A 9,034-nucleotide genomic window follows, 5' to 3' on the forward strand; every position below is an offset into this window, starting at 1 on the left:
TATTTGTCGTTAGGCCCCCACACGCCTGCTTTTCAAGAACTACTAGAACAGAGGAATTCATCCTAGAGAACGTGACTGTTTGACTTTTTATTGGAGTTGACCCAATTTTATTCAATTTATTTGCAAAAGTAGTCCCTGGAAAATATTCCACTTTGCACTTTTGTCGCTTACAAATCCTTTTAACATTTGTTCCATTATGAACTACAAACTGAAATCACATTCAAGTCCTTGTCCATCTGTTTAACCATCTCAAAACATAACAATGGGCATTTTGATGGTATAGTTGGGACGGACGTAGGAGGGATGACACATGAAATTTCAGTAATGATATAAGAAAAAAAATTCAAAAATATTTACCGGAAAAACCAGACATTGCTGATGTCACTACAGATACCATAGTAAAATCGACACTGGGCTTGTAACATCGTAAAAATTAAAACAATTTTTCGCATTTTATAAAAACACAATTAATTTATTATTCATAAAAACATCATTGTTTGAAACTCAAATCCATAGCATATAAAAATCTCAAGATCTCATAACATAAAAATCTTGTGTGTGTACTGATCATGTCGGCGCCTTCCCGCGATCCTCACTAGTACCTGAAACAAATAACACCAAACACTGTAAGCACAAAGCTTAGTGAGTTCCCCAAAATACCATATATATAACACATATTAGCCACTCGAGGCTATAACTCTTTGGGTCTGTGCACCCAACTTTGTGAACCCTCAGGCTCTATCTCTGTGAACCTTCCGGTTCTAACTCTGTAGCATGCACAACATAAATCACATAGAATAATGCAGTGAAACACATAACACATATATAGCATACAACACTGTATCACATAACTCTAATTACCTACTCAAGGTAAAGTATAGTGAGAAGACTCACCTCGCGTATCTCGGTAACTCGTAAATCCCTGAAATCACTAGTGCTCGATCACCCGAGCTATAGTCCTTCTATAACACAAATACATCCCTAATTAACACTTTCCAAACTAGGGTTGACTAACTCTATCAAGTCAACATCGGTCAAGTATGGTCAATGGTCAACGGTCAACCCAACTCCCCGAGTCTGGCGTGGACTCGCCGAGTCCCTTCGGGGACCCGATTCCTCTGAATCCCCTTCCGACTCACCGATTCACTCACCCAACTCGGTTCCTCAACCCCTGTTTCGAAAACATGGAACCACTCGCTCAACTCGTCGAATCTGCCAATGGACTCGACGAGTGCATTCCATGCACAACCCCAAACGACCTTCTGAGGTCAGATCTGTTCCACTAACTCATAGATCCAATCTTTCCAAGCTTATTTATCACGTAAAGTCTATGTCTTGGCGCTCATATCACACCTAATGACTCATAAATGGTGTTTTAACCTCAAACATAATGATCCCAAACCAAAACCTCCATAGACTCATATAAAGCATGGACAAAGAGGCACTCTGGACCTCCATGGGTCCAGATCCAGGACCTCACTCGCTTAAGGGACCATGTGAGCACTAGATCTAGTCACAAAAGGGCTCAATAAGCCCTAAATCAACATGAACATCACCTCAACATAAAATGGTTCGAAAACAGTACCTCAAACGTGATGTTCTGGACCTCAGATCTTCAGGAAGTTAACCCTCTTGCTTCCTCTTGGCTATAGCTTCCTTTCCCTTGCTAGATAACACCACCAAGGTCAAGAATGGCTCCTTCTCTCACTCCAAACGCTTAATCTCACTAGGGTTTCACTATGGGGGCTGGTGAGCACAAATGATGGCCATAAGGCCCTTTAAATAGGCCCCAAACTCGAGAAATTAGGGTTTCATTAAACAGCGCGGACTCGCCGAGTCCACCAATGCGACTCGTCGAGTTCGGTCATTAATCCGGGTGAGAAATCGCGTCTCTACTCGGCGAGTCTACGCACCAACTCGCCGAGTCCTCTCACAAAACTTGAAATAAAAATGAATAAATATAATACCTGAAATTCCGGATGTTACAATTCTCCCCCACTTGAATCTGACTTCGCCCTCGAAGTCTCATCCCTGAAATAGCTCCGGATGCTGCTCCCGCATCTCACGCTCTGGCTCCCAGGTCAAACTCGGATCCTCTCTGATGTTGCCACTGAACCTGTACCAGAGGCACCTCCTTGTTCCTCAGAACCTTGATCTTCCGATCCACAATCGCAACTGGTCTCTCCGCGTAGTTTTGGCTCGCATCCACCTGAATGTCCTCTAACGGCACCACCGCTGACTCGTCGGCTATACACTTCCTCAACTGAGACACGTGGAAGATATTATGAATCCGCTCCAACTCCGCAGATAGCTCCAAGCGATACGCTACCTTGCCCACCCTCGCGATCATTCTGAACGGCCCAATATACCGGGGCCCTAGCTTGTCCCTCTTCCTGAATCGAATCACTCCTTTCCAAGGAGATACCTTCAGGAGAACATAATCACCGACCTGGAACTCAAGCTCGGATCGACGTCTATCCGCATAACTCTTCTGGCGGCTCTGAGCGGTCAACAATCTCTTCTGACCTGCTGTATCTGCTCTGCCGTCTGAAGCACAATCTCTATGCTACCCATCACTCGTTGCCCTACCTCTCCCCAACAAATGGGAGTCCGACACCTCCTCCCATACAACAGCTCAAAAGGCGGCATACCAATGCTCGAATGATGGCTGTTATTGTAGGAGAACTCTGCTAAGGGCAAATACGTGTCCCAACTCCCGCCAAAATCCAACACGCATGCTCGGAGCATGTCCTCGAGCGTCTGAATCGTCCGCTCGCTCTGACCGTCAGTCTGTGGGTGGTATGCGGTACTAAAATGCAGCCTCGTACCCAACTCATCATGGAATTTCTTCCAAAGTCTGGAAGTGAAACGCACATCTCGATCTGAAACAATCGAGATCGGCACCCCATGCCGCGATACCACCTCTCTCACATATACCTCTGCTAGCTTTTCCGCAGAAGAACTTTCACTAATGGCAAGAAAGTGAGCGCTCTTTGTCAAACGGTTTACTATCACCCAAATCGCATCGAGGCAGCTGAAGCCTCATGAGTCAAGGTATCCCACCCACGATCTAGAGTTGAGGGCAGTGGTGTTCGCCCTCAAGATTTGGCGTCACTATCTGTACGGGGTTCGGTGTACGATATACACGGACCACAAGAGCCTGAAGTATTTGATGGATCAGCCCAACCTAAACATGCGACAGAGGAGGTGGTTGGACGTGGTCAAGGATTATGATTGTGAGATCCTGTACCACCCGGGCAAGGCTAATGTTGTAGCCGATGCACTGAGCCGCAGGGCGGAGAGCACCCCGTTGCGAAATGTATGTTTGAGATTGACCGTGATAGCTCCGGTGTTGGACACCATTCGTGGGGCTCAGGCTGAGGCTATGCAGCCTGAGATGCAGAAGAAAGAGCGAGTTGTTGGGTTAGTATCGGAGTTCGTTACCGATGGCCGGGGGCGTATCTGGGTACCGTTTGTGGGAGGGACGCGTACCATTTTGATGGAAGAGGCTCATCGGTCGAAGTTCTCGATTCATCCTGGTGCCACTAAGATGTATTTAGACCTGAAGAGGGAGTATTGGTGGCCATGTATGAAGATGGATGTCGTGTGGTTTGTTGAGAGGTGCTTAACCTGCCGTAGGGTTAAGGCTGAGCACCAGAGACCGCATGGTAAGTTGCAGCCGTTGGAGGTTCCCGAATAAAAATGAGAGCAGATATCCATGGATTTTATCACCAAATTGCCGAGAACGACTTGCAATTAGAGAATGTTTCATTCAAATAACAATTGTATCCTAAACCGGTTATTATCATATTGACCAATTTCTTGTTAATTGTCATGCTTATAGTGTTGATAGATGATATTAGAACAATAGATTTTTAGAATATTTTAATATTGTATTATGTTTTTAAAATATAAAAGTATATATTTATTATTCTTGTTATTTTTAAAACATTTTATGTTATGAAAATTTACTAAAATACAAATGATATGTCTACAATGTATAGTTAAAAAAAAATTGTAAATATGATATTCGATGATGGAAATATGAAAGTATGAAAATGACATGAAGAATATAATGAAAAGCCTTACTCATGGTTTCTCATTTTTATCCCTATCCCACATTGGTGGGAACAAAGAAAATAAAAGTGCCATGATGTTTATATACATTCAATTCCTCTTTAATTATCTTTTGTAGTCCCACATTGGTCGAAAGCCTTTAAATAAAGCACGAGTAGGCTTATAAAAAGAAAATAGACTATACTCTTTATTTCGTAGTATTATTGAGTTAGTCGCTAGCTAATTAATTAATTTATTCATTTAGTTTTGTTTACTGTTAGTTTATTTATTGTTCACGATTTTTTCTTTCAACTATTTTTTCTTTCGACTCTCAAAATTCTTTGTAGTTCTTGCTATGATCGACCTTCTGTGAAAATCTTTTACTGCATCGATTAGGAGAGGGTATTACTTGATATACTACAATAAGTGTATTTAATAGTTTATAGAAAGTTGAGAAATATCTTCAAATTTGAAAATATATTGGTGGATTCTAACAAGTGTATTGACACAAACATGGTGCCCTAGGAAGCATAGGCTCTAGGCATTTCCCAACGCCATTCTTGAATTGATTAGAACATCTTTCATTGCAACAACCCATGAGGCAACTGTGGTTACATAATCCCAGTGTAACCTGGCAACTACACTTCATTGTTTTTGGCATTCGCAGTGAATGGCTAGTGACACTGATGTCTGTCGACCCCCTTCGAGCCTCGTGGCTCATTGTAGATCCCCACACTTGTAAGACAATAGAAAAGACAGAGAGTTAGATATAATAATCCAAAACGTTATTTTTAGAGTCCGACATTGACTAGACATAGTAATATATGTGTTTCTAGGTGTCTTATAGTCCTATATTTCTCCTTAAAAGCTCTATTGGATAAAAAAGATGAAGGTTCCATAAATATAACATTGACAAAAAGAAATAAATGAGATTTACCAAGAAAACTTGCAAGAAGTGGGAGAAGTATGATGAGTTGAATTTGTGTTGAAGTGGTTGCCTTGGTCATCGCCATCTCTAGACAACCAAATGCTCAAGCCGTTTAATTTATAAGAAAAATAAATGGTGGTGAATGGTGATATGATTTGGCCTTATATAGTGGCCTACATGTTATCTTTTACTAAAAAGCAATAAGATTCGTAATCTTTAATGCTTTTCGGTGCCAAAAATATCCACCGTGTTTAAATTTACGATTTTTTAAATTATTGTAAAGGTAATATGTGAGTTTAATTTCATATATAGTATAAATAGTAAAGATATTTTATACCTTAAGTTAACATCATTTAAATATCTTTCTTAAATTATTCCTATTTCAAATAATATATGCGTTTCTTCAGTAAGCTAATAATCATTGATACCATTTCCTTTATTTTACATCGTCTATGAATATATAATGTTTCTTTTTAATTAAATTTTATTTTTTATCATCATTGTTTTTAAAACAACTAATTTGCACACCTATTATATTATCCTAAATCTACAAATTTTATCTCCAATAAAGACTTACAATTCTCCATATTTTGCTGATTGGTTCCATAAATTTCTAATACCGTTGGGCCACATATGACATCATATTCGAGTATGTAGCATGGGCTCCCTAAAACCAAAGTTATACATGCTAGCCCAATATTTCTTGTTCAAATTAAAACTATGTAGGTTAAAAGTTATTTGGAATTTAGTTTTGTAGGTATCCTGTATACAAAATAATTATAAGTCAATCTCTCCATAACATGGGGACAAGCTTTTTGACATTCTATTCTTTGCCAATGCCATTAAAAATTAAATCACTGACTCACCATCCCTATACGTAGTTTGTATGAGTCGATCACAATCAGATGGAGGTGGTAATTGGTTGAACCCTCGTGGCTCGACACTAAGAGGTTCACATATACACAATGTAATGTTTATTGTTGAAATTGATCTTTGAGCTTTATATTTACAATTTCAAGAATTATGAGTGAACCAAATTGGAGTTCATGGCACTAAGAAAATCAACTCCCTCGTTCACTCAACTAAAAATTCGCTCTTCATAATCATCTTTGATCGAGTTACAATTAAGAATTGTTGAACGTATAACAACAAGCCAAAGAATAGTAAAAATAGTTGACATTGCATTTGGTCTTCTTGAACCTCCTTTTGTCGGACCACGAGGGTGCTATCAATTGCCATTGTATCTAGATGGTCAATGGCAACATTTCAACATCGACCAACACAAACTTTGAGGTGAATGCATCATTATAAGAGAGGTGGTAAAATAAGGATTTACTTCATAGTGGCGTTGACAAGGAATGAAAGGTCAAGAAGTAGGCATCAACGTTTTGAAGAGATGGGCAAACATTTCTTCTGTATATTGGATACCTACAAAATTTAATTACTTTTTTTAGTAATGTTAAAAATAGAAAAATAGTAAAATTAAATATAAAAAGTGTTAATTTTTAATAGGCTTACATGCAATATTATTTTTCTTTAATTTGCTTATTGTTTGCAATTTTTCGAATTTACAACGTTGCATTTTGAACCTATCAAATTATGATAATATTATTTAAATATTTATTAATTTCATTGATATAATAGGATATTTTTTTAAAGTATTATATTTTAATACCGAAAAAGTTATGATAGGCTTAGAAGGTTTTATTTTCTCTGAACATATAAAGTTTTTATAAATAAATACAATTTAAAATACAATTTTACAATGAAAATAAAAATAAATTATTATAATTTATAATATACTATTATACTTGAAATAAAAAATAAGATATTATTATATATAAAAATAAAATTACATTTTGATAAACTCATCTACGAAACTTTCAGTTATTCCCCTTCTTTTTATTATTTTCCTCGACAAGCCCCTATTTTTCTGATCATGCAACCCTCTTTTCCTCTGCCCTCGTCATTGAAGAACATATATATTGAGAGAAACAAACATCTAAACTCTACCTCAAATGCCCGTAAAGCTTCACAAATCATCAATGGTGATCAAATCCATCTCTAATTATTCATGTTCCCCAGCAAACATTCTTCTTTCTACCATGAGAAAACACACCACGACATTTACCATAGTAGATTTCAACCTCTATTTAGGGTTTTCTTCAATTAGATCAGAAAAATAGAAACCCGATAATGATCCTCGCTTGAAATTCATCTGTTGTGTTTGATTTTTGATTTATCTCATGGATGAAGCTGATGAAACGAGAGTTGAATCGCTTCATATGCAGGGACTAATTGTAAACAAATCATATATCTCTAAGGACGTAAGTGCAAATTACCTTGTTAAGTGCCATGTCGATTGATAAACAGATTTTCCCGCATTTTTTCTTCTTACTTCGATTCCTCCGTATAAAACCCTGGAATCACATCACGTATTCACGCAACCCACAAATTTCGTCGCCATTCTTCATGTTCGTCTTCTTCAAGAAAATGGAGCCAATTCCAGTAGGAGACAGATATGCGAAGGCCAAAATTGAAGAACCAAATCTGCGATTGCCTAAAGCATTACTGAAACCTCCCACTGAACTCACTGATGATCTCAGTTATTTGAAAATTTTCGGTAAGAACTTCAAATATCTTTAGGAAATTGTATGAAATCATCGCCATTTCTTCTGTTTTTGTATTATTCCATGTTCACGACGTTGATGAATGTTTTTTTTTTTCTCTTTTCTGTTGACGTTTCATGGAGAATTTCGATTAGATCTCAAAAGAGTTCTGTTTCGTTGTGTTATTTGACATCAATTTCTGTTCTATTTAATATAATTGTTTGATTTCGTCACCAATGAAGTTGTAATCAGTGATTTCTCATATAAAATCATCAAAATCATATATCAATTATCAAACCAGATTGTTTTCAGAAAGTTTCTCATGTATCAAACGACTCACATTGGTTATAAACGATGTTGATCAAGAAGAAATTAACCATAAATGCATACATTTGTCTGTATTTGAGTGTTTGAGGTAATGTATCAGAGAGATTTACCTGTTATTCTCTTGGAAAATTTTCATTTTTTCTCTGATTATCAGAAGAGAATACTCGGAAAGCTCAACAACTAGCTGAAGCAGTTGCTTCAGGGGCGAAACTTGATAGAAAAGTATACAGAATTCGTAATAAAGAAGTATGTGAAGCCTCAAAATTCTATCACATTTCACAAATATCGAGAACTCAATTCACATACATAAACCATATCCTGCTATTTTTCCATTGACAGCTTGTGAAAGCCATTGGGGAAGAATATGAAATAATGAAACTGATTCACAGAGCCTCAAAAGCCACAATTGGGCTAATAGCTGATGCTGAAACCAATCTTTATAGTCATTCATATCTGGACTTGTTGGGAACTGTTGAAGAAGTTCAAACTGCTGAAGAACTCATCCTAGATGAAATCCTAGCAGTTATATAATTAAATTAACCTTTTTTTTTTTTTTGAAAACTATTTATTTTTTTGGTTTATTTTTTTATACTTAATGTGGTTATGAATAATTGTTTGTAGACATATAGCAGTGTGAGTTTTCCAGTAATTCTAATGCCACCAACTGTATACCATGACCAAATGATCATCCCTGCCCAAAAGGTGCATGACATATAATTATATAAATATGCTCTTAAAAAGAATATATTTTATTTTTTTTATTTTGTTTTTGTGAAGGTTTGATTTTTGTTTGTGATCTGTTTATATATACAGGTTGTTCATATTGATGGAATTTATGGGAGTAGTTATGTGAGAATGGAAATGGAGTCTGGTGCATGGATAAAGGTTTGTTTTTTAATTTTATATATAAAGAGGTTTATTAATTTTTATTAATGAAAACATATTTTGATCAGGTTGGAAAAAATCCAGGTGGTTCTGGAGGAGAGAAATTAGTGAACATATTTGGTCCACGTCAGAATGTTATCAAGGCCATGTGGTTAATTCAGTCAGTAATCTGTGAGGTGATTTTTTTTAATTGATTAAAAGGTGGATGTATAAATGGGGTTAATTTGTT

General features: G+C 37.0%; 1 long non-coding RNA gene across 1 annotated transcript; it reads right to left on the bottom strand.

Moving 5' to 3' along the window:
* Window positions 1-4,465: 4,465 nt before the first annotated feature.
* LOC145074895 (uncharacterized) lies at window positions 4,466-5,101 on the bottom strand. Its single transcript, XR_013692159.1, has 2 exons — window positions 4,994-5,101; window positions 4,466-4,791 (listed from the first exon to the last, which is right to left on the bottom strand). It is a non-coding gene; the product is annotated as an uncharacterized LOC145074895 (long non-coding RNA).
* Window positions 5,102-9,034: the final 3,933 nt, after the last annotated feature.

Source organism: Lactuca serriola, chromosome 9 (assembly GCF_051521515.1).
Source record: "Lactuca serriola cultivar US96UC23 chromosome 9, Lser_US96UC23_V15, whole genome shotgun sequence".
NCBI classification, from domain to species: domain Eukaryota; kingdom Viridiplantae; phylum Streptophyta; class Magnoliopsida; order Asterales; family Asteraceae; genus Lactuca; species Lactuca serriola.